Source organism: Suncus etruscus, chromosome 3 (genome assembly GCF_024139225.1).
Source record: "Suncus etruscus isolate mSunEtr1 chromosome 3, mSunEtr1.pri.cur, whole genome shotgun sequence".
Taxonomy (NCBI): domain Eukaryota; kingdom Metazoa; phylum Chordata; class Mammalia; order Eulipotyphla; family Soricidae; genus Suncus; species Suncus etruscus.
Genome location: NC_064850.1, coordinates 30,364,465 through 30,390,878, shown reverse-complemented (window position 1 = coordinate 30,390,878; position 26,414 = coordinate 30,364,465). Strand labels below are relative to the sequence as shown.

The 26,414-nt window shown below is 33.4% G+C and overlaps 1 non-coding gene across 1 annotated transcript; it reads left to right on the top strand.

Annotated features, from left to right (window-relative positions):
- The first annotated feature begins 11,918 nt into the window (after positions 1-11,918).
- LOC126004643 (U6 spliceosomal RNA) lies at positions 11,919-12,025 on the top strand. Its single transcript, XR_007493911.1, has one exon. It is a non-coding gene; the product is annotated as a U6 spliceosomal RNA (small nuclear RNA).
- The last annotated feature ends 14,389 nt before the right edge of the window (positions 12,026-26,414 follow it).

The window sequence follows — 26,414 nt, the reverse complement described above, 5'->3', positions numbered from 1 at the left end:
CAGCATGGGATCCAAGATTAGACACATAATTCTTTATCTTAACTATGGAATTATTTTTCCATAAGTACCACTTAGGATAAAAGAGTAAAAAAGGGAAGAAGAGGAATATGGTTTGCTTTGGCACATAGGGAGAATCTGCATAGATATTGTGTGGAAATACTTTAAATTTTTATAAAATTTTATATGCATTTTTTGATTTTTAAATTAATGTTAACTAAACAATATATTTCTACATTGAGGTTCATTATTATTCTGTGTACAAATTATTGTTTTCCCTCCAAAAGTTATTGTAAAATTTGTTTTCCTCATCAAAAAAATAAAACAGAAACAAGCAAACAAAAAACAAGTGCCATGTCTTAAAGATGGTTGACATTATTTAGATTCTAATTTAGATATATCATTTGGGAGGAAAGGTGAGTGGTAGACCACACATAGAAATGCTCATGAGTTATTCCTAATGATACATGTCTTATTTTCTTAATCTTTGTGGGACCCTTATTAGAGTCCTATTCACCTGGGGCAGATCCATGGCACAAATGTCTTTCAAGGTAATATATTCATTAACATTTTGACATTTTTGAGATTGATATTATATATATGTACATATATATAAATGTATATATAAGTACACTTTACAAATGTATATGTAAAGTGGTATTTGATTATAGGGATAACAGTTTCTGATGAAATTTAAATTATGAATCAAATTTAACCACAACACTATAAATTGCCATTTATTTTAAGCCCATCACTGGGGTCTATGTAGTGTTAGCTTTTTATTTTTTCCTAGCGCATAGCTGTATTTAATCACGTATACATGCATATACATGTATACTGTATACATAATATGCAATCATTATGTGAAGCTTATTATCTATAACAATGAAAATACTAACAAACTTTCATTGATTTCAATCAAATATACATAGGAATCTTGGTTCTTAGAGTTTCTCAGCTAATTTATAAAGTGAAATATATAGATAACCTGAAATTGAAACCTCAATGATTTAAACATTAGTTAAAAAAAAAGGTTAATGACAGATAAAATAATGCCAAGATATTAATGTTATGTACTGCCAAATATATTTTGCTGAAGCTCGCTTAATATAGATAAACTTTACATTCTTTTTCCTTTTTCAATGCCAGTTTACATAATCAGACTAAATGTTATGGAAACATCAGGGACAGGAATAACAATGGTATATTCTCTCTTATAATCATGGGAAAAATTAAAATTTTATAGCATCCTTAGTATGTCATGATTTCTTCTAATGTTTTTTTGAGTATGAGCTAATATGGATGGGAAAAATTGCTAGACACTGTTTGAAATAATACCTCAGACCTTTTGAATACAATCAATTTATATTTATAAGAACCTACCAAATATTTAGTCATCAGTGGAAAAATACTACATCCAGTTGTCTCTGTATTTTACTATAAATAATTGAATAGTTATTTTTATTCAAGATTTCTATTACAAGGTATCCACTTATACTGAGATAGTGAATATCTGAAATATCTTCATTCATGACCTTATTTTCTTTCAATTAGCAAAGTACCAAGTACTTGAAAAACATTAAATTTCTAAGCACTTTAATGCTATGCAAAATTCCTACTTTATATTTGCTTTTGATATTGGCTTTGTCTCTCAAGATACATCATATAACTCAAAATAGTCTACTGTTTGTAAAGTGTATGTATCCTGAATAATGAAAAACAGTTTTTCCTCATATCAAATAGACTTAGAGAAATTTTGAAATTAAATTACCATTTTAAGATATTTATTTTAAATATGCTTATGGTTCTGTATCAAAAAGTATTGTAAAATGGAATATAGTATTTAGTTGAATAATAAACCAATAAAATCAATTTATCTGTGACATATTCATTTTCTCTTTTCCTCTATAACTCCGTTTTATTTCTTTTTCTTTTATTCTTTCTAATTATTTTACACCACATACAAATTTTCAAATTTTCAATATAAATCAAATTCTACAATATTAATAAGACTAGTGCAATTAATTTGAAAAATTGTAATGATGAGCTTTCTTTTATATATTTATTATTTAAATTAAAGTAAGACATGCTCTTTGTAAACTAATACATATGCAATATTCAATTAGTGGCTTAAGTTATGGATATATGGCTTGTATGTTTCTTATTTTTTGTTATCAAGTCAAATAGTACTTAGTCAGCTACACTGGAGTATCATAGAAACAAAAAAAAATGATATTGTCCCTTAAAGACCAATCTTCTATAGAAGAAAAAATAAAACAAACTTCTATTTGCACGTATAGTTTGTCACACACACACACACACACACACACACACACACACACACACACACACACACACAGTAGAGTGGTAAATTAAATGGGTTTAAGGGAAAGCAATACATGATACTAAAAGAGATTGTAAACCTTTGAAAAGAGAGGAACTTAACTTCTCAACACCTCCCGTTCTCGCTTTCCTTATAACTGTTAATTCTCTCTTGAGCCAAGTTAGTGCTGAAAAAAGCTCACAGACCATGTTTGGTGCGTATAAATCAGAGCACAGGAAATACTAGCACTCAAACCATAGAATTACAGCTGGATTTCATCCCTCCTCAAAGAAAGGGTTTGAAGATGTAAAGCCATGCTAAATTAGCATAAATTCCTCCATCTTTAGATATCAGCCATGCTATACACTGGCTGACCTCTCAGTCACCCCCATACACACCAGGCCCTGAAACTCTCCCCTCTCCTAAATGAGGCATAGTGCAGACAGGCAGAGTGAGCAGCCCTTGCACTTACTTTTCAAACATGTCCTGAACCTCTCAGCCATGTCCTGAAGAAAGTGACAATCCAATAAAAGAAGGAGGAAACTGGTGGTCTCAGAGTTATCAAGAATAGTTGAGTAATATAACCTCTAGATGGATCTATCCAATTCTATATTAGGCGTAAGAAAATTGTTTGAGTTGCAGTTTTAGAGCATAAAAGGAAACCCCTTACTCAAGATAGGCTCACTCACCTTCCAAAGGGGAAATCGGTCAGCTTCGGGATTCAGTGCTCGCCTGCCTGACTTGTGCTTATTGAAACTCTTTGCTAAAAAGTCTTTTGCTTTGTGTGGTCTTTGGGATACCAAACCCTAACAAGCATTAACGTGAAAGAATTTTAAAACCAAAATGAGAAGGACTCCAAAAAGAGTTTGAATTCTTGAGAATTAACAACTCCTATAGGGAAATAATCACCATTTACTTAGACTCAAAAGCTGTAGGAAAAGCTGCTCCAGGGGATGTCTAGTTTTGTTTTGTTCTGTTTTGTTTCTGCTTTGTCTTAGAGTCACTCTCAGTGGTGCTCAGGGGTACTTCCTGGCTCTGTATTCAGATATAACTTCTGGCAGGCTCTGGGAACATGTTGAGGATCTGGGTAGGCATGCAAGTCAAATACCCTACCCTCTATGCTGTTATTCAGGCCACCAGAGGAATATTATATATATATATATATATATATATATATATATATATATATATATATATTTATATTGAGTTGAGAATTAGACAAGCCCTTCCTCATGCCTCACTAGAAATATGGAAGCTCAAGGCTAATTTTTCATCTCATCTCCTTCCTTTTGTTTCACATTCACTTAAGTTGAGCCTCAAGAAAGGACAAAGAAGAGGCCGGGCGGTGGCGCTAGAGGTAAGGTGCCTGCCTTGCCTGCGCTAGCCTTGGATGGACCGCGGTTCGATCCCCCGGTGTCCCATATGGTCCCCCAAGCCATGAGCGACTTCTGAGCGCATAGCCAGGAGTAACCCCTGAGCATCACTGGGTGTGGCCCAAAAACCAAAAAAAAAAAGAAAAAAAAAAGAAAGGACAAAGAGATATTTGAATTTCACTAGTGAGTTTCATCAGTAGGAGGTAACAATCTATTAAAATTAACTGAGCCTGCTTTTAGTAAAATAAATAAATAAATAAATAAACCATTAAAAAGAGTACATAACAACACACTCTTTGCAAAATTAAAATAATTTAAAGGTGTTTCATCACATAACTAAAACGTCTTTATCATATCTAGAACTATTTATTAATTTATTTTAGGTTTTGTGGCCACACCCAGCCATATTCATGAGTTATTCTTGGCTGGGAACAAAGAACTGAGGATTGAGAACATGTGTGGTACTGAAGTTGGAACCCTAGTAAACTGTGTAAAAAGTGAACACTCAACCCACTTTACTATCACTCAAGCTTAAAATAACATATTATTTTTAAACCATAATAATAAATAGTACATGGTATTGGAAATAGTCATTTTAAATATATGCTGGGGACCCACAATATCAAATAATGTAAAGACAGCAAAATAAAGCAAATTTAAGGTTAAAATATTAAAAAAAATCATACAGTAGGCTTATTATAAAGGTTCAAATACTAAGTAAAGATATAGTAGACATACAATAAACTTGTATAGAAATACAAAAACTTGGGGTCGGCGAGGTGGTGCTAATGGTAAGGTGTCTGCCTTGCAAGTGCTAGCCAAGGAAGGACCAATGTTCGATCCCCCAGCTTCCCCTATGTTACCCCCAAGCCAGGGACAATTTCTGAGTGCTTAGCCAGGAGTAACCCCTGAGCATCAAATGGGTGTGGCCTGAAAAACCAAAAAAAAAAAAAAAGATATAGAAAAACTAGGGCGCTGGATTTCAGCACAGCTAGGAGGGTCTTGGCCTAAACCTGAGTTTGATCCCGACATCTGAGATAGTCTTAGAGCCTGATGAGAATAATATCTGAGTAAGGAACCAGGACTAATCCCAGAGCACTGCCAGGTGTGTCTCCAAAACAAAAACACAAAATAAATAGAAAAACAGTACAACTTGAAGATATTAAAATGTAAAAGTATGGAAATCATCCAAACTTAAAGTAGTTATATAAATTAGAACACATATTTAAATTTAAACAAAGTTAAAAGAGATACAAAAAGTTCTATTCACTAGTTTTTAATTGTAAAATTTCTAAACGTTAAAAATTAAAAAAAGGAATGACATATTTTTATTTCATTTTTTTTGCAATTTTCTCTTTGATCTGTAGCCAGAACTTGATTAATTGCTATAGAGGGCTTTCTATTGTAATAATGAATAAAAGTAGAGACAGGGGATATCTTTATTTTGTGGCTGATATCAGTTTTTTACCATTAAGAATGATGTTGACTGTAGTTCTGTTATAGACAATCTTACTCTCTTGAAGAAAGATCCATTTCACCTTGTTTTATTGGGGATTTTTATTATGAGTGGATGTTGGATCATGTCAAAATCTTTTTCTGCATCTACTGTTCTTGTCTTATGGGTCTTATATTTTCTTTTATTAATGTGGTCTATTATACTAATTGAAATGCATTTGTTGGACCATTTCTGAGATAAATTCCACTTCACTGTCGTGTAGAATTTTTTCTTTATATATTGTTGAATTCAGTTATCAAGATTTTGTTAAAAATCATGGCATCATTGTTCATCAGGAAGTTCATCTGAAATTTTACTATAGCTAATTTCATAGAAGTTAAGAGTTCCTGTGTCTTAAATGTGTTGGAAGAGTTTAACAAGTAAAGGAGTTAAATCTACTTTGATGATTTGCTAGAGTCACTATAGAACCCATTTGAACCAGGCTGCTTCTTCTTGGGGAGAACTTTAATTACTGTTTTGATCCAAACTTGTGATTAGCTTTCTACTCCCTCCTCATTCACCTTTGAAGAATTACATGTCTCTAAGAAACCATCTATTTCTTCTAGGTTCCTCAGCTTAAGATCATAAAGTTGTTCAGTGTAAACATCTCATTCTATTTTGAATTACTGAATGGTCTGTTGTAATTTCTCCCATTTCATCTCTGATTCAAATTATTTAAAATTTTTTCTTGAGTGTCAATCTAACATTTTTATCTACTTTGTTTAATCTTTAGAAAAATCAACTCCTGATTGCATTGATTCTCTGATTCCACTAAAAAGCTCTTAGAAGCAATAAATCAATACAATAAAGTATCTAGCTTCAAAGTAAGAAATTGGTTGCATTATTCTGTACAAAACATTAATCAGAAGAGAAAGAATTTGAGGAGTCTATTCAATTTAAAATAGTATCCAAAACATCAAGTATCTAGGAATCAAGTTAACAAAAATTTCAGGAGATCTAACATAACTTTAAAACACTTAATTAGAAGACAGAAAACTTTAGTAAATGGAAAAAGAGTCCTTGTTCAAGAATTTGAAGTATTGTTAAAATGACTATCTTACCTAAGTTATTATATAGATTCATTCCAATCATCATCTAAATTCAGATGACATAGATTCTGGACCTAAAGGAGTCAATAATAAAGTTTATATGGAATCATAAAAGATGGCAAATAGCCAAAACCATATTGAAAAATAAAAAATGTGGACATATCTCAGTACATAACTTGGAGCAGCTTATAAAGATATAGTAATTAAAACTGCCTGATATGGAATAAAGATAGGCTCTCTGAACAATGAGAGGAGAAGAAAAAAGTGATGAAGTAACTACTCCTTCAACTCCTGTCTTTTGGTCTAAAGCCAAGAATTTGTCAAGAATTCATTGTCTTAGTCTGGGGGTTGGGGTGATTGTTTCTTCTTTGCATGCTTACCTGCTTGCTTCAAAACTATGAAAATGATAGAAAAAGTAAGCAAAACATTTCAATATTATATTTAAATCTATCAAGTTTATTTATTTATATTTTTTTGTTTTGTTTTGTTTTTGGGCCACACCCGGCGGTGCTCAGGGGTTACTCTTGGCTATCTGCTCAGAAATATCTCCTGGCAGGCACGGGGGACCATATGGGACACCGGGATTCGAACCAACTACCTTAGGTCCTGGATCGGCTGCTTGCAAGGCCAACACTGCTGTGCTATCTCTCAGGGCCCTAAATCAATCAAGTTTTTACATGAACAGAATGAGTACTTATTTTTTAAAGAAAGGAAAAAATTGGTTGAAATTACCGTGACTTGTAAAATGAAAGCAACAGGAAGTAATATTCAGTCTCATCCCTATCTCACTGCATCCATAAATGGTCATCCAATAAAGATGTTGTTTCTATTCTCATCCTGAATTCAATCCCAGCCATTGTCTGGCTAAGGAGAGTGGATAATTAGGGGAGGGAAAATATTGGTAAGCCTGAGGATTTTTACTATTTTTGAGGGGGGCACACTTGGTGATGCTCAGGGGTTACTCCTGGCTATGCACTCAGAAATCACTCCTGACTTGGGGAGTGATATGGGATGCCGGAATCAAACCGTGGTCCGTCCTAGGCTAGCGCATGTAAGGCAGACTCCCTACCGCTTGTGCCACCGCTCCAGTCCCAAGACTGACGCTAAGTAATTGTAAATAAAAAACTTTAAGATTAAATATGTAAATTTTGCACATAGCAATAGTAGCATGTAAGATATGTGCCTTGCACATACCTGATCTTGGTTTAATGTAAGAAACTCCATATGACTTCCCATGCATACCCAGAAGTTCTGACACAGAAACAGGAGTGATTTATACACTATTTGGGAGCAGAATCTGGCTTCAAAACAAAAATAATTATACATATAAATATACAAATAAATAAATAGAAGCCAAAAGAAAAGCTAAAATTAATTATTTAAAGCAAAAAAAAAAAAACCACTATGATACAAAGGCAGGAGATGTGATACTAAACATAGAAAAAACCAACTTTGTTACATATATTTAAAGGAACATACTCAGCCATTAAAAATTTAACCCATGCTTTTTGAGAAAGCTTATATCAAACTCTATGTGAATATATAAGAAATTATCCAAGAAATATTGCTAGATAATATCACCAGTATTTAAGTCTAAATAACTTAAAAATACATTAATAAAATACACCAAAAATAACACTGAGACACTACTAAACATGGAGATTATCAGGTAGAATGGTTAAAAGGGATAGAGGGAATAGTTAAAGGAGACACAATTAATAGTATGAATCTAATGGTGATTTTTTGGTGGGCATAGTTGAAGTTATATATATATATGAAGCTGTATTCCATAATTCTTTTAGTATTGTAAACCAATTGTAAATGAACTTAAATGGATTTGTGTTTAAAAGTGTAAGTGTTTGGGACCAGAGATGGTGTAGCAAGCAGGATGCTTGCCTAAGAGGCAGCCGGTCCAGTTTTTATGTTTAGTTCTCTAGAAAATCCAGCCCCACAGTAGTTCCAGGATTAATACTTGGTATACATATGCTGAGCTAGCCATAAACCATGACTCTTATTGGGCGGGTGGGCCAAGACTCTCCCAATTTAAAAATACTAGAATAAATAAAAGCATAGATGGTTGAAATTTAAGACTTCACTCAAGACAAATGGAAGTTCTTTAGCATAGCCTGATGTGGCATAACCCAGTCACAACTTTTATTTGAAACTTCCTCCCCCACAAATCAAGAACATAGAAGTCATAGAAGTAATGAATATTATACTGACAAGATGTCATATCAATATTTTCATTTAAAGCCTCTCCAGTTCTGAATAATTGAAAGGTTCTCCTAAGCAGTGGTATAAAAAACTATTATTCATTATGTGGGTTCCTCCTTTTTGTGCTCATTCACTCTAGGGCTCAGTGTCCTTGTGTTATCAAAATTCCAATATACAATAGAATGGTATTACTATCCTAAGGCTGCTGTAACAAATTACAACAAAATGGGAGTCTTAAAACAACAAAAATTTTCCCTCTCACAGATCTAGAAGCTAAAGATTCTAAATTAAAGTGTCAGCAAAGCTTTTAACTCACTGAAAACTTCAGTGGGGAAAAATGCTCCAATATACTTCCATAAGCTTTGGGGTGACAACTGCTATGTTTTCCTGACTTGCTGTCTTCTCCCTTCAGTCTTGGCCTCTTTTAATCTTATATTTGAGCTGTACTTTTCTATCTCTGTTTCTATTTACTCCTGAAGAGATTGAGGGTCTACTCTGTGTCAGGGTGATCCAATCTTGTTTAAGTATATCTCCCATGAAGCTAATTTCCAAAGAAAGTCCCATTCTTAGATCCCCAAACATATATAAATTGAGAATGGTAACATCAGGAATAAAAACTAATTTTCTTTACTTAACTCAGGCACTTATTTTGGAATTCTGAGGTCTATCGGTGGCAAAATAGAACTTACTCTATTTTGTGTTAACCACCAACATTTAGAAAGCTTTCTTTAAAAAAAGTGCAAAAGGGTTGCCCTAGGTCCTTAAGATCCTACTGAATCAAGTCCAACTATTTCTTACTTATTTTTGTCAAGAGATAGGTTACCTTTTAAATCAAATCTCATAGGGAATAGCCAACTATCTTATAGAGCTCAAATGCATCCAAAGAAAAAGCTTGAACCATGGCTGGCAAGTCTATAAGAATATATGTAAATTGGCAAGCAGAATTTAAGTGGCAAACAAACAATCAAAAATGAATGTTGCCTCACTATACATTATATCAGAAAACATTAGTTGTTCCTTCATCAATTGTTTCTTAGATGCTGCAAGAACAGCAAGGAGTAGATATCAATCTGCCCCAGTTTCCACATCATATCAGTTAAGAAACAAAACCTGTGTTTTGAGAGTATGCTCAAAATAGCTCTGCTATGCAAAGACAGGGAAGAGATTATTAAGGACACAGAGGAACATGATAGAATAATTTCTACCCCTTGACTTTATTATAAGTATTTTACACTTATAAATATCTTATACTGAATCCAAAGTATAAGAACTACAACAATAATTTGGCTTCCAGAGCAAGCTGTCACTTTCCAGTCAGCACTCTCCCGACAGCAAGCGGGAAAGAACAGAAAAAAGAACACCACATAAAGCTCACCATTGACATTTTAAGGAAAAGGTTCTTGCATTCTAAAACCAAATTAAGAAAATGTTTGAAAAAATTAAGAGAGGAAGAAGTGTGGGAGGATTGGGACTGGAGTTTGGGGTATAATGAGTTAGTTTTGGCAGAAAGGTTGGTCCAGGATTCCGGTGACAGTGAATGCTAACAAATGCTTTGAGCTCCTTGTTAAACAAATGCCTGTTTGGTTGGTATGTTTGCAGTTGGAACTGAAAAATGTTCCATTTGGCTGGATGTTTAATAAGCCTCTCTCTGGGAGTTCAGCATCTGTCAGGTGAATCAGAACAAGGGTTCTACTTATACTGAGCAAGAGAAAAATTATATCTAATGAACTGCTAATACCAAGTGTTTATTAACTTCTCTAAGGCATGTTCAATTCAGACAGAAGTTAAAAGGCTATATGAGTTTTTTGTTGATCTGGGAAAACTATTTACAGTGAAAAACTAGATTGAAATATTAACAACATCCTTTTAGTTAAAGACACATTTTATGATACCTCTGTTACTAAGTGGCGTGCCTATGTTATTATTTAATCTGCATAGATATCTTAACCAGAATGTTTTTTATTCTCTCTTACAGATGAGTAATCAGACAGTATGAAAGTCAAATTGTCCCTAGGTACACCACCATAAGCCTGCCCCAGAATTGTATTTAAAATCGTCTGACTATAGCATTTTTATAATTATTCTTTTCTGATGCTGTCATAGAAAATGGGACAGAAAAAAAAACATTGATGGCAAAATTATTTCACTCTTTTCCATTTACTTTCACATACCCATATATAAAACCAGCTATTGAAATGATTTACCAAAGTCACACAACAATGCTGTGAGTAAATATTGGAATTCTGATTCCATCAGAAAGATCACACTTCTTTTTATACTACTGTTTACATGGTGTATTCATAGAGAGTCAAATGTTTTCACATAGAATCAGAATTGAGTCATTTTCATTGCTGCTAGTTTCTACAAAATGAATTTAGTTTCAAAATGCCGTCAGCATTTTAAGTCAAACAAATGTGGAGGAAACGTCTTTCTCACCTGTGACTTGGTTACAGACTCTGAAAGGTGGAAAAGATTGTTAGGTTCCTCATTAGTTTCTAAAGCTGCATTTCTAATTTTTAATCCCAGGTGCTAAAATGTGATGTAATCACACTTCTCAGAACATTAACCTTGGTCATTTGAAATCCATATAAATAAATTCACATATTTTTTCTTTATAAAATTCTTTACTAAACTATGTTGCTTCTATCCCTCAAATAAACACACACTATTTTCTTTTACAATTTCACATTAATATTTTGACATATTGTGAAATGACATAATATGGAAAAATTTCCAATGGATATAAACAAAAGCATTGAAAATATATTTTCCATGTTCTTATTATTTCAAACAAACTACTAAAGAATTCATTGCATTAAACATCTGTATACCCACTTGTCAGATTTAATCAGTACTACCTTATTTTTCATTCCTGTAACTATATATTCTTGTATCTATCTACTGATCTCTAATTGCGTAAATAATTTCTAATCACATAGTGGACGTTTGTACCTTTCTGCATAAGAATCTTCATAATATTATGGGCCGGGCGGTGACGCTGGAGGTAAGGTGCCTGCCTTGCCTGCGCTAGCCTAGGACGGACCGCGGTTCGATCCCCCGGTGTCCCATATGGTCCCCCAAGAAGCCAGGAGCAACTTCTGAGCGCATAGCCAGGAGTAACCCCTGAGCGGCACAGGGTGTGGCCCAAAAACCAAAAAAAAAAAAAAAAAAAAGAATCTTCATAATATTAGCATTACTTGGAGTAATTCAAAATTGTTTTCAATTTTTCCTTTAATGAAAAATATTAAGAATAATAGAAACTAAGGGACAGGAGACATAGTGTAGTAAATAAGGCACTTGCCTTGCATCCAGTCAACCCAAGTTTGATCACTGCATTTCATATAGTCCTCTCAGTGCTGCCAGGAATGACCCAGGAGTAGGCTCTGAGAATATACAGGTATTGTAGTAAAATATAAATAATAAACCAAAAAATTAAAAAAATCAAGCTAAGAAATAGAAAAAAAATTGTGCTCTCTTCGGCAGCACATATACTAATATTGGAACGATACAGAGAAGATTAGCATGGCCCCTGCGCAAGGATGACACTCAAAAATAGAAAAAAATCAAGCTAGATACTAGATACAGGTATTATTATACAGAAATATTTTATAGATAATATATTATTAACCTTCTCACACATAAACTGTTTATTTGGGAGAGTAGAATGAAGACAGTTTTGAAACTTAAAGGAAATATAAAACATGATTGTGTTGTTCTCTATTTTATTTTGGTCACTGTTTATGTGAATGCATTATTACTCTTTCTCTCTACCTTTATTATTCATCTGTTTATAACTGTATGCTTTCATATGCTATTTAACTAAATATTGTCTTAAATAAAATAACATTCAGGGCCAGAGCTGTGGCTCAGGGCGTAAGACGTCTGCCTTGTATGCGCCTAGGATGAACCTTGATTTGATCCCCCGGAGTCCTATATGGTCCCCAAAGCCAAGAACAATTTCTGAGCACATAGACAGGAGTAATGCCTGAGCATTGCCAAGTGTGGCTGAAAAACAAAACAAAACAAAAAAATAACACTCAAGAAGCAAAAACAAATTGTATTTTATTTTAATTTTCATAAACTGAAACTGTTCTCAGGACATTTAAAAAGAGTATTTTTGTAGGAAATATATCTTCAGCTATAAAATTTTTTTGCTTACCTTAAACATGTCTCTTTTGTCTCTCTGCAAAGAGATTTAACTTGCAAATTAGTTCTTAGAAATATATTTCTCTCATTTTTTTAAATAATGCCTCTTTTCTCATTTTCCACTCGTGTATTATTGGGTACATAACATCAGTCCTGTATAGCACCATTTACCTGTAAGTTAAATCAAGACACTAGGAGTTTTAAATTACAAAATTTGATTTGGTAGATTTATACTAAATGATGATTAGATGGAAAGATGCTGAAATAAAAATGTGCCCAGCAAATGCACCAGAAGATGTTATTTCCCTTATAAGCTGAAACTTCGTTGCTGGAATAATAATTCATAAATTGGGATAGTGTCTATCATAATTGCTGATATTACAATGGAATTTTTTAAGATTCCATTTTATAGAAGAGTATATTAAAATTTAGAGATTCTATAACAAAAGAGCATGAGCTATGAATCACAAGTTATGAATAGGTTTATGGGCCAGTTATACCAATTGTAATGAACATGTTTTAAGCAAAAAATGCTCTTAACTTTCTGAGAATTGGTTTACTCTGACTATAGATAGGACTTGTGAAATAATGGCTATGCTCTCTTATACTGGTTAATAAACAAGAAGTGGAGAACACAGGACAATTTTAGGTAGTTGCATTAAGGGATTTAGTACAAAGAATTAGAAGCTTTTGGAACTGCCCTGTAAGCTGGGCTATAAAGGTCAGGAAAATTGCTGCTAGCTTTTCAGTAATCAGTAAGTGTCCATATCAGCTTCAACTCTAAATAAGACTTTCAGCACCAAGGAGATTGATTCCCATTTGACACCTGGAATCCACTGGCCAAATCTCCTATCTGATATCTCCCAGTTCACTGAAACCAAAACAGTTCTCCACAATCCAATCCTTACATATCTTTTCCAGGAGTTTTTATTTTTTTGAGCAAAAATAAATAAATAGAACCCCACTGGTAAGAATGTCTGAACGATATAGTTTCTTGACTTCTGCAGCAGACTTGATTCAAAAGTACAGTTTAGGAATTATTACAGTTCATAGAACAGTTACATTCCACATAGAAGACACCCAGAGAATCCAATCCATCACCTAGTTTTATCTTTATTCCCTACAAAATGAAATTCAAGATCCTATTTGATCTGTCCACACTACTACCACAATTAGTTCAAGATACATCATTTTTCACAAAAACTATTACAATTTTTATCTTATGTTCCTCTACCACAATGCTGTCTATATTATACTACAAGTGGGAACAAAATGAAGTGGCTTAATGCAAACAGTTTTTGTTTCATATATATATATATATATATATATATACATATACATATACACACACATATATATATACACATATATATATATTTTTGTTTGTTTTGGGGCCACTCCTGGTGATGCTGAGAAATTACTCCTGGCTATGCACTCAGAAATCGTTCCTGGCTTGGAGATCATATGGGGTGCCAGCGGATCGAATCATGGTCCTTCCTAGGTCAGTCATGTGCAAGGCAAATGCCCTATCACTGTGCTACTGCTCTGACTCCTCTATATTCATCTTAATGATTTTTCACAAACCTCTGGTTAAGAGTAATTTAGAGGCTCCAGGCTAACTAAGACTTTTTCATGTTAAAGAAAACCTATCTAGAAATGTTTGTTTTATCCATTGCTGTGGCACAAGAAATTACAAATAAAATCTCAGCAAACTGAATCCAAAAATATATCAAAGTAATCTGATATTTTTATAGCAGAATCAAATGGAAGTTATCCCATTTTAATAAAGAATATCAAATACAAAATTAGTAAAATATAAGAAAATCAATTAACAGAATGCCAACAGTCAGTTGTAAAATATCATTATATCAATAAAAGGAAATATAATTAAGGTGTAATTATGCAAATGTATTCAAAGAAGTTTTATGATAAGGTTCAACTTCAATTAGTGCTAAAATTTTTCAAAAATAATAATAAACATAACATTTATTAAGATAATAATAGCCATCTACAACAAACTTAACCAATATTAACTCGATGTTGAAAAACCAAAAGCCCTCCATCCACTTCCACTTTCCCTCAAACAATGTCCAATTATTCCACTTTAATCAGTATAGTTTTGAATACATCCTTGCTACAAAAATTATACAATATATATAAATCAAGAAATACAAACTAAAAAAGAACAAGTATAGCTATCACTATTTTTCTTATGGCATGATAAAAGCAATATATCATGGTAACAAGAGTCAAAATTAACAAACAAAATCTGTGGCATTTCTCTATGTGAGGAATGAATTGAAAGAACAAGAATTTCAAAGAAAACCCCTTGCAAGTTAGTGTCCAAAATCATAAAATATCTAGATAGTACAATAAAGCTAAATATTTATACAATGAAATAATTAGTCACTATTGAAAGAGAGAATACAAAAGTGAGCAGAAAGATATTCTATGTTAATGAATTTGAAATTTCAAAGTTGTCAATATGACCATCTTACCCAAATCACTATACAAATTCAACACAATTCCCATTAAAATTCAATGACATTTTTCATGGTCGGAAGCTGTACTTAAATTTGTATGAAATCATAAAATGTCATGAATAGTAAAACACAACTCTAAGAGGGGAAAAGGTATTTTCTGAAATGTGTAATTGTAAATCTATTCTAAGAAAACTTTTGTAAAACTGCAATCAAGAAAATACTTGAAGAAAAATGAATTATAGCCAAGAGTCTTGAAATAAAACTTTCTATTTATGAACAATTATCCTTAAGCAAAGAAGTGAAATACATAAAGTGAAAGGAGGAAACTTTTTAAAAGTTCTAGGAAACTAGATAACCACATGAAAATAATATATCTACAACATCCCTCCCCCAAATGAACAAACTCTTCCTCAAAGAAGATATACAGGTAACTAGCAAACATTTGAGAAAGATTCAGCACAATTTATTATTAGGGAACTGCAAATCAAAACTCTGATATATTTTCTCACACTGGTTCAGTTCCTAAGGAATGCAGTATTAAGATTTCTAAAAAAAAATAACCAAATGATTCTCATATGATTTAGGGATATCACATCTTGGAATTTACTCCCAAATTAAAAACATTAATTTGAAAGGCTATATGCACATATATGTTCATTGCAGCTTTTAGTACAAAGCCAAACTATAGAAACAACCCAAGTGTCTGACTATGGCTACACAAACAAAATGCTAGTCTTGAATATCCAGTGGAATGTAATGTAACTCTAACGAATGATGGAACTATGCAATTAGTCTCATGTGGATGTTTCTAGAGTATGCAATTGAGTGAGGTTACACAAAAGAAGTTGAGCAGATTCAGTATGATCATACTACTATGTTCTATATAAAGAAGTAAGGGACCAACAAATAATCAAAGGCACTAGAACTGGATGTAAATATACAGAACTGAGTTTAACTGGAGGTGTTAGTGACTGGGATTTTACTGGAAGGTTAGTGGGCTCTCTGATGGACAAAAAGCTGTTAGAATAATGAATTCATAAAATTGTCATTAACATTATTGAACATAATGGTACCTTAATAATAATGGGTAATTCCATTTTAGGAGCCTAAACTGATTTTTTAGGGGCATCATATCACATCCATGTATTAACAGACCTTACTCCTAGCTCTATGTTTAGTCTTTACTTCTACTAGGCCTCTGGAAATGATAACTCTTATAGTATAGATTAAAGCCTTGAGATGCAATGTCTTCTATTTTACTTTTTTCTCTGGGAGTACTTTGGTTTTGCTGTAGGTTTTATGGTTCAACAGGAATCTTAGAATTGTTTGTACTATGTCCTTATATTCTATAAACTTAATGAATGACATGGAAATTTTGATGGGAATTGCATTGCATTTGAAAATTACTTCGGATAAAATGGTCATTTTAGGAAAGTTTCTTACAATTTATGAATGAGGAATAAATTTCTATTTAGTTTTGTCTTCTTTTTTTCTCTCAGAAGTCATTTATAGCTTTATGTAAACAGCTCTTTTACTCTTTCACTAAATGAATTTCTAAAAATTAAAGTTTCTTATACAGTTGGAAATGAGATAATAGGATAACGTTTGTTTTAAAATATATTTTTTTTCTTTTAGACATTATTTTCTATAAGAATGCAATGGATTTCTGTGCATTAACTTTATAGTCTGATATTTGACTACATGGGTTTCTTGTTTCTATGAGGAACTTTTTGGGGGCTAGGTCACATGTGGTGTGTTCAGTGCTTACTCCTGCCTTTGTGCTCAGGGATCATTCTCGGTAGGTTCTGGATAACAAATAGAATAATCAGGTTCATACCTAGGTCTTAAATTTGCAAAGAAAGTGCATTACCTATTTTACTACCTTTTGGATACAATTCAATGTTTTTAATCACATTATTTGTCCCTCAAAAGTAATTATCTATTTTACTGAATTTGAATTATAAATTATTTAAACATTTGTTTATGATTGCTCCTGATGGAAGCAAAAATATATAAAAATTGTCATCTCTATAGAAATTTCAAATTGAAAGGCCAGATAGATAGAATAAGGATTAATGTGTATGACTTGCATATAACTGATTGTGATTCAATGTAATATTCAACCAGGATCATAGACAAGTTCATCCCTCAATCATTGTCAGGTGTGGCCCTGAAGACCTCTGAGTGTTTCAAGGCTTATGTGCACCAAAGGGCCTGACCAACCCCTTGTTAAGTAGCCCTCAATATGAATTTCTATGTGGTAGACCAAGGATCTCTGAGAATAGCCCCAAGAGCTTATGAATACCATTTGAGAGGTTATTCACAAAAAATGATTTTGCTATTTTATTAAAATTGTGATATAAGAGGATATAACAATAAAAATATGATATCTAGAATGCTCAAGGCCTGTTGAACAATTAATAAATAAAGCAAATATTACCAACTTTATTTGGATGCCAGAATTATAGAATAAAGCAAACCTTTATTATAAAACTCTTAAATGTTTAAAATAATTCTCAAATATGTCAGCATATACATATATTTAAACTGAAGAAAAAGAGGCATTTTGATAAAACATAATTAAAATTAATAATTACAATTTTCACATTAAAATCTATAACTTATATTTAATCTATTGAAATTTTAAATTCTATCTATGCTAAATACATCACGTAGTCATAAAATACATTTTTAAAAGTTTATTTTTAAGAAAATGTTTTAAAATATATGAAGTCTATTAAAAATTAAGTGCTTATATCATTTTTCTCCTGAAAAGAATGTTTTCCCAATAACTGATTAATTGGTGGACCAATTAGAATAATACAATAATGAGTGATGAGATTTGAGCTTATGAATAGCTTTTTTGTACTATGTAAATTAATTTGATAATATGCCAAGAAAATACCAATGCGAATGAGTTATTAACTGTTTACTCCTATTATATTTTATCTAGTGGTAATTTAAGAAGCAAAATGTTCTGCTTAAAGAATGTTCTTTGTACTGTGCTTTATGAGGTGAAGTTGAAGGCATTTTTCCTTTTACATGAATAGAAAATAAAGTTCCATTATGTTGTTGGTTTTGGGGAAGTCAGACCCTGTTGTGTATTCTGGGGTCACTCTCAGCAGTATTCTGGTGATCATGAATTCCCAGAGATCAAAACTGGGCTTCCTGGATATAAAAAAAAAAGTGTCAGTCCTATATTATGTACCAAAAATTGCTCTTGAGAAGGTGAAAAATAATAAGGATATTTCCTTTAGTTTGACCTGTTTTTTTGTAACTAAAGTCTGAGGATGGCATAGTATACAGCGTAAGCCAAACCGATTTTCCACAGATTTTAATGCATGAAACAAACATTTTCCAAATATAAACTCAAATGGGAAGTGGGAACACTTTGGGAAAAAGCAAGTAAAAATTTGTCTACTGTTTCTTAAAAAATGTGAGAATGCCTTCTTCCGGAACTCCAGGCTTCTCCTGACCACATGGCTTGACAAGCCAGCGAAGTGGGTCCCTTAGAGGAGCTTATTGGTTTCCCTAGGCTTTTCCCATTTCCCTCCCTGCTCCAAAGGGAGGGACTGGGGTGAGGGCTCTGACCTTCCAGCCTTCTAGCTCTGGAAGGATCTCCTTCCTTCTTGGAAGCCGGGAGGTTCTGCCAGCATGGGGTTTGGCAGCCCTCCGCCATGCCAAAGGCCTCTTTAACCAGACCTAGGAAGTTGTGCGGGTCATGGGTCACCCAGCACCCCTCTTACCTCCTTCCTCCGGAATTCCAGGGCTTCTCCTGGCCACATTCCTGGGCAAGCCAGCGAGGTGGGAATAGCAGCACAATAGGTTCTGGCTTTAGGACTTGCCAGGGAAGTTTCCTTATTAAACCTGTCCATTGTGAAACCAGGGGCTAGTGCCCCGCGTGAACATATTGACAAATATTTGGATATCATTGTGTTTCATCTGCTTGCCATGATCTGAAAGCCATCCAGGAGCTCGTTTTATTCCTTGTTACCCCATATTTAACCATTTTTCTGTACCAATGATTTTTTTTGGCCAAGGTGGATTACATATCTTTCACAATTTTTTGGGTAGAGTCTGAAGCTTCAGCAGGCAACACGTCATGGCAAGGTTCCACACTGTAGGCTTTTTGGCCAAGATAAGGGGAAGATACAGCCTCGGATGCCCCCCACAGCCTCTTCTCTCTTTTCTCCCAGTCCCCAGGGTTATTTCTGGACACCTGCTCAGGGTCCCGGCAAGTGGGTTCGGCGAGGTGCAATTTAAAAGAGACCCCTGGCTTCCTTGTTCCTGCAAGGGGCTGGGAGGGGACTGGTGAACTTCCAACTTCCAGCAATTAGGAAGCAAATGCCCTCGAGGAGTCAGAAGCTTCAGCAGGCAACAAGGGGAGGATATAACTCCATGTGCTCTTCACTTGTCCAAATCACAGACCAAAGTGGTGTCTCGAAAACAACACCCTCCCTCTTGACTATTTCTAAAACATAAAAGGGACACGTGTATCTCCTTTGTATATCTCAGATGTATTCCCTTAACATCTATAACTCTTTTCAAACAACCTCATAGAGTGATAATTTTGCCCACTGGCTTTGTTATTTGATTGTTTGATTTTCCCCCTTTGAGATCTGTTTTTTAAGCAATACTGGTAGAAGAGTATCTCTGTATAGATTTCATGTTTGAACCAAGTTACTGAGAATGTTGGACTTTATTCGTTGGCACCCAGATGCACCAACAATATCTTGTGGCATTGCTTCTCTTTTGCATAGGCACATTAAAATGGGAAAATAATACATATGCAAACAAGTTCTTATCTAATAGAGACGGGAACACAAATTTGGTAATGTAATTAGGCCTTTTACCCTGAACATTGGCACGATTTGGCTTAGGCCTCAGGAGAATGGGCATCGCCCACACACACCTAAACAATGGATACCGTCTATGGAAACAACCACAATTGTCTATAACATTACCAGGATCCAAGTCTCTACCAGGGAAGACCTACCACTGCTTTGGCATTGACTTACTCCAAAGAGTGCTCCTAACACCCAGACGACTCAGCAACAATCTGCATGCAGGGCAGATCGCTCTGCATTTACTGGTATGCTGAAACTAGAGGATGCTCCACATCAGCCTGACATCGATGAAAGAAATGCACAGAATCCAGAGTCTTTAAATATAAGAATCTGATATCAACAATAGCCAAAGTGTGAAAAAGTTTCACCGGGACCTTGAGAATGAATTGAGTTGGATGGACTGGTGTGCTGGAACCCAGAGTCTGTCTTATGCCAATAAACTTCTGGGGTGAGGCCTTTTTGTAATCAGGTCAAGGATTTTTTTCCATTTTCCCCATTTTTCTGGATCTATGCAAACAACAGCAATTGCCACTATCACACCTTTAATATATTTTTTACTCTTATCCTTTAAGGAAAAAAAAATACAATTGACAGAACTTAAAAACAAATAACTGTACTAGAATGCCGGTCTCGAATACAGGCAGGGAATGGGAAGGGGGAGGGGGTAATGTTACACTGGTGAAGGGGGGTGTTCTGTTTATGACTGTAACCCAACTACTATCATGTTACTTAAATAAAAAATATATTAAAAATGTTTAAAAAAAAGGAAAAAATGTGAGAATGTTGCACTGGTGATGGGGTTGTTCTTTGCATGACTGACATCCAACACAATCATGTTTGTAATCAAGGTGTTTAAATAAAATATTTAAAAAATGAGAATACTTTTCATATTTTATGAAAAGTGCTAGAGAACTCTGATTCTTTCTATGAAGAAATCACTGATAAACCTGGAAAATCAGTAGTCCCTATCAAATGATACTGAGATAACGGTGAATGAATTTAAGTTACCTGGATTTCATTTATAAAAGCATTTACAAGGAATATCCAGAAGTAAAAATTGAATTAAAAACAAAACTAATAACCTTTTTCTATATGTTTATGGCCGAGTAAATAGTAGATTACACTTAAAACTTTTAATAGTTAATTTTAAATCTCCTAATCTCTGGAAAACATGAAAAACAATAATCTCATTCCCTCAAACTGATTTTTTCATATAGATATATACAGATATATATATCTTTGTTTTAAAAGTCCTTTCCTTTAATTTTTTTGTTTCAAATTTATGTTTCAAGACTGTGTTGAAATTTCACTTCTACCATAAATTTTCTCCAAGAAACTCCAGCATTATCTTTTGCATCATATAATCTATATTCATCTGCCTTTCTTTATCATTATGTCTACTGTCCTTTTAATATTATCTAATAGGCTAAAACATGCCATTACATATTTATTTTAGCAAATATGTGTCTAACTTTCCTCCCTCCCTAAGATTCAATACTAAGAAAACAAGAAGATTGGCTGTATGAACTACAACTCTACTCAGGCAATGTTCCAGTCCAAAAGATAACAGCCATTAAATCTTTGATGACTAGATTAATGTAATAACAAAAAATAGAACAATACTGAAATGGGGTAAATTTTTTATTTCAGATCCTGGTACTGCTCATTATGATACCCAGCTCCTCTCTCAGGTTCTGCTTTTTCCAACAGCAATTCATAAGTGAGAATAAAAGTGATATAAGTCGAAACATTTAAGCATATAAATCAATAGTAACTAAAAATCTGGAACCTATTTTTGTTCTCCATGAATTTTGTGTTCTTCTTCCCAGTTAGTTTTTTAAGCTTGTCTGGAAAAATCTATTTTGAAAAATATTGTAGATTATCTTTAATCAATCACTTTTTCTATGTCACTCAAGAACATTACAAATAATATAATTTCTTTAAGAATTCCAAGTGAGTCTTAATCTCCTGCCAGATTCACATTACAATAGTGAGGCTAAATTTATTTAGATGTGTGAAAAATAAACTAATTTCAATTTCATTATAACAAATGTTCTTTTACAACTCAAGGATGAAAATTTACACAAATTATCATCTTACATTGAGAGAAGAGGAATAGCAGATTCCAATTGTTTCGCATGTTATTTTAGATTAAAATAATTCTTAATTTTAGATTAAAATATGTTAATTACAGGGTGTTAAATTTTAAAACAAAAATATTTCAATCATTTGAGGACAAAATCTTGAGACACTTTATCATTCCTAATACTCACTGTAACTTGCTTTATATCTCATTAATTACATTCAATACTGCTTCTTTTAATATGTATTTATTGAGAAAATATTGGGTATAAAAGAGTAAAGTAAATGCAATTCTTAAGCTCAGTTTGAAATGAATAGGGATATAGAACTGAACATAAGCTCTCCAAGCAGAGGATAAAGCTACCACACACACACACACACACACACACACACACACACACACACACACACACACACACACACACAGCAGTCTCAGTTCTGATCTAGTCTGAGTCCCTTTGACAATGGAATTTAGAGAAAATGTTTTTAACAATAGAAATGTGGGGAAGCATTTTCTAAAAAACTTAATAATTCAATTTTGTCTACTATTTAGGCAGATTAATAATTATAAAACAATCAAGATTATAATATAAATCATTTTCAAATTAACGTTAAAATTGTATACCTATTTACTAATGTTTTTCTAATTTTCAAATAAACATTATTTATAGCCAAATATTATTTGTAGAAAATTATATAATTACTGTAGAATACCATAAAATAGAATGTGAAAACTAAAGGTACAAACCTACCACAGGTTAAAAACTAGTAACCAAAAAGATGCGCCTTCATAATTAATTATTTTGATAAATATGACTATCTTCTAAATATATTACATATTCTATTAGGTCAAAAAGTAATAAGGAAATCTGATAAAGTAATTTAAATATAAGCTTTTAATAGAAGTCAAAAAATAAAGAAGACAATTTTAAGAAGATTTAAGAAATACAAATAATTATTTGAATATTTACTTGTCTTTCTAAATCCCAATTTTTTTTAATCTTCTGTGAATCTGCTGGAATATTTTAGAATCATTCTGAGAGATAAATAGGAGAGTATGCACATAGTGAGAGAATTAAATGAGGCTAGTAAATATACTTTCATTCAGTTTAGTATCTTTTAAATATAAAAATAATAAAATAAATAAACAAACAAACTAAAAAATGTAATGAGTGAAAAACTGGTTGGAATAAAATGTAATAGAAGACAAAATGATAAGTAATAGTTTACAAAATTTGATAAAATTAAAAATTGTGTAATAAATATATTATTTACTATTTTACTGACTGATATTTCTAAGTTGTATCTGGATTATTCAACTCATATCCTTATTTTAGTTTTTGAAACACACCTGGCAGACCTCAGGCATATTTCATGGCTCAGTAGATACTTCTAAGTATTTCAATAGCCATGTATTGCTAGGGATTAAATTTGAGAGACTAATATGCAAATCTCAGGTCATAGTTTGTATTCAACTATGAGTACTACTTAAATAAAGGAAATAACTGTTAGTATTCTTTTAAAGAATACATTGTTATAACATTGTTTTGTTTAGATACAAAATATAGAATATTTTACAGGAATAGTTTAATACTTTAATAAAATGTATATAACTATCAAGAATATAATTATTCCAAATAATGTAGCTAAACTTAATAACATGGTAACTATAATTTAAATTTAACACCACAGATTGTGATGTAAAATTTCTCCTAATATTTATTGAGTGGAGTTTATGAAATATCCAATTGATGGAATATTTAAAACTCACTCCTATTTTCAACATAATTAGCGAAATGCAGGTAGCATTTAAACCTAGAAATGCATAATAGCTATTAAAAATTAAAAGACCACAATAACAAAAGTTTAGATTAGAATTATTTTTTTTTATTTTGATCGTAGTGGCTTACATATTGTTGACAATGATATTTTAGGTACATATTTACATAAAATCAGGGGGGATTCCCGTCACCAAATTGTCCTCCCTACACCTCTGTTTTTGTCCTACCACCCATATCCTCTTCCCTCACCCCCAGGGTAGCTAGGATATGTGGTCTCCTCTGTATCTAGCCTACTGCATAGTAGTCTTGCGCCTGTTTGGTCCTGGTGTCTCCCTTGTTTCCCCCTCTAATTGGAGGGACAGGACTAGCTAGTTCAAGTTACGTGGTTTTGTTTGAAGGAGAGAAAAGTAATAAACTGGGGTAAAAGTCTAATACGCCGAAAATAAGCGGAATTCTTCCAGAGGCTCTCAACATTGGTTTGAGAAATGGAGGAGAGAAAAAAGGTGAAACATTCCACCAGTACAAAAAGAATTGTCAAATATCCCGTGAGAACTCCAACAATAAACACAAGCACAAAAAAAAAAAAAAAAAAAAACACAAAAACAAACACAAAACAAAACAAGAAAACAAACAAAAAAATGCCATGGTCTTGATATAGGAAACATGGCATAGCATACAAAGGAAGAACAGAAAGGAAGAGAAAGAATAAGTATAACTGGGGACAACTTCAATTATCACACCCAAACAGAGAAATTGACCAAAAAATAGATAGGTAAATAAAAATAGTAATAATAAATGAAAATAAAATAATATATATATAAAAAAATAATGTTTTGTGCTTTTTGTTTTTTTCCCTCCTGCCCAGGCACAGTAAATATTGGGGTCATTCGAAAAGGAATTCACTTGGCCTAAGAGATATGGGGTTTCTCCGCCCTTGGAGTGTATTGTCATGGGATCAACTATAGACTCTGTTCAGGATCATTTACTCCCCTGGTGGTGCTTTTGTGGTGTTTGTAAGACCTCTGCTCTGTCCTGGGTGATACTATCAGGCCTCTGTGTCTAGGGATCTCAGTATCTGCACAGATCCTGCGGTGGGAGTTATGATGAAGTCAGTCTTTGTGGTTCTAGAAGTTCTGTTCCATCAGTGTCATTTTAATTCATCTTCTGTGGTTGGTGATCTTGGTCTTTGCACTGAAGCTAGGATGGCACCTAGGACAGTGTCTTTCTTTGTGCTTCCAGAAGCCCCATTCCGTTACAATGGTCTCTGCCAGACCTTTGAAACTGGGGATCATGTTCATTGTGCAGATCGTAGTTAAAACCCTAGGTTAGGGCTTTTTTATACAGCTTTTTTTATAGGGCTGTATACAGTCTGGTCATGGTTCTAGCAGCAGTCATCTGTAACTCGAAATCTTGGCTTTTGGGCCTTCCAAAGGGTGACAAGTCTTCTGCTTTTGTCTTGTCATTAGCTAGAAAGGTAGGATAACCTTCACTTAGGTCAAGTTGTTCCCATTTTTCTTCGTTGTCAGGATGTCATATTAGAGCTGGCATTTGTTGGTGACCTCGCAGTATTGCAGCTGTCCCAGATGGGATTTGTTTCCTGTAGCAGTTGTGAAGAACTGTGCCGTTCCTGTGTCTGGGATCCAGGGTTCAAGGCTGGATAGATGGTATCTAAACACCTGAGGTCTAAGTTAATTCCACATGACATATTTTCAAGGTAGGAGATATCCCTCTATTGTAAACAACTATGAGTTCCTATCATACTTCTGGAGCTGAAGCGATGGTGCAGCAGTAGGGCATTTGCCTTTCATGCAGCTGTCCTAGGACTGACTGTGGTTCCATCCCCCAGAACCCCGTATGGTCCCCCGAGTCAGGTGCGATTTCTGAGTCTATAAACAGAAATAAACCCTGAGCACCACCAGATGTGTCCCCCCAAAAAACCAAAACAAAGTAAATCATACTTTCTGTGCTATGGCAAAGCTCCCTTGAAAAAAAAATCACATAACTAATATTCATTAATAAACAATAAAAAAATATATCCTATAATTTGACTTCTATAGCCTTCAGTGTTCAGGAAAACCTAGAAGAAACAATTATTGCTTTTAGGGGTATAAAGTTGGGGTTAACCAAAGGTACCCAAAAATCAATGAATTTCTCTGGATGAGGAGTGTTCATTAGAAAGAAAATTGAGCTTGTAAAAATAACCTAATGAGTGGTGAATGAAAGTGTTGACACAGACCAAGAATAGATGAGTGTAGGAAGATCCTTAAACCTAATCTAGCCATTAAGTGAAGATGTTAAGCTTTAAATACAAATATCATTGTAATTAGAGAGAGGTAAACAGGTAGGAGGGAAAGGAGTCCGGGGTAGGAGAGAGCAGGATAGGACAGAGAAACCAAAAAATGAAAATAAAAATGAAAAGAAAAGAGAAGAATGGGGAAATAAATCTAGAGAGATAATATACAATCTATGGGGCCACAGTAGAGAAATGACACTTTGGTAGACCTGGCTAGATCAAAAGATTGGCAATCTTTATGGAACAAAAAACTCCGAATCTCTTAATGAACTTATGACAAGCACCAAAAATATATACCCAAACTTTGCTTGAATATTTATATAATATTTTT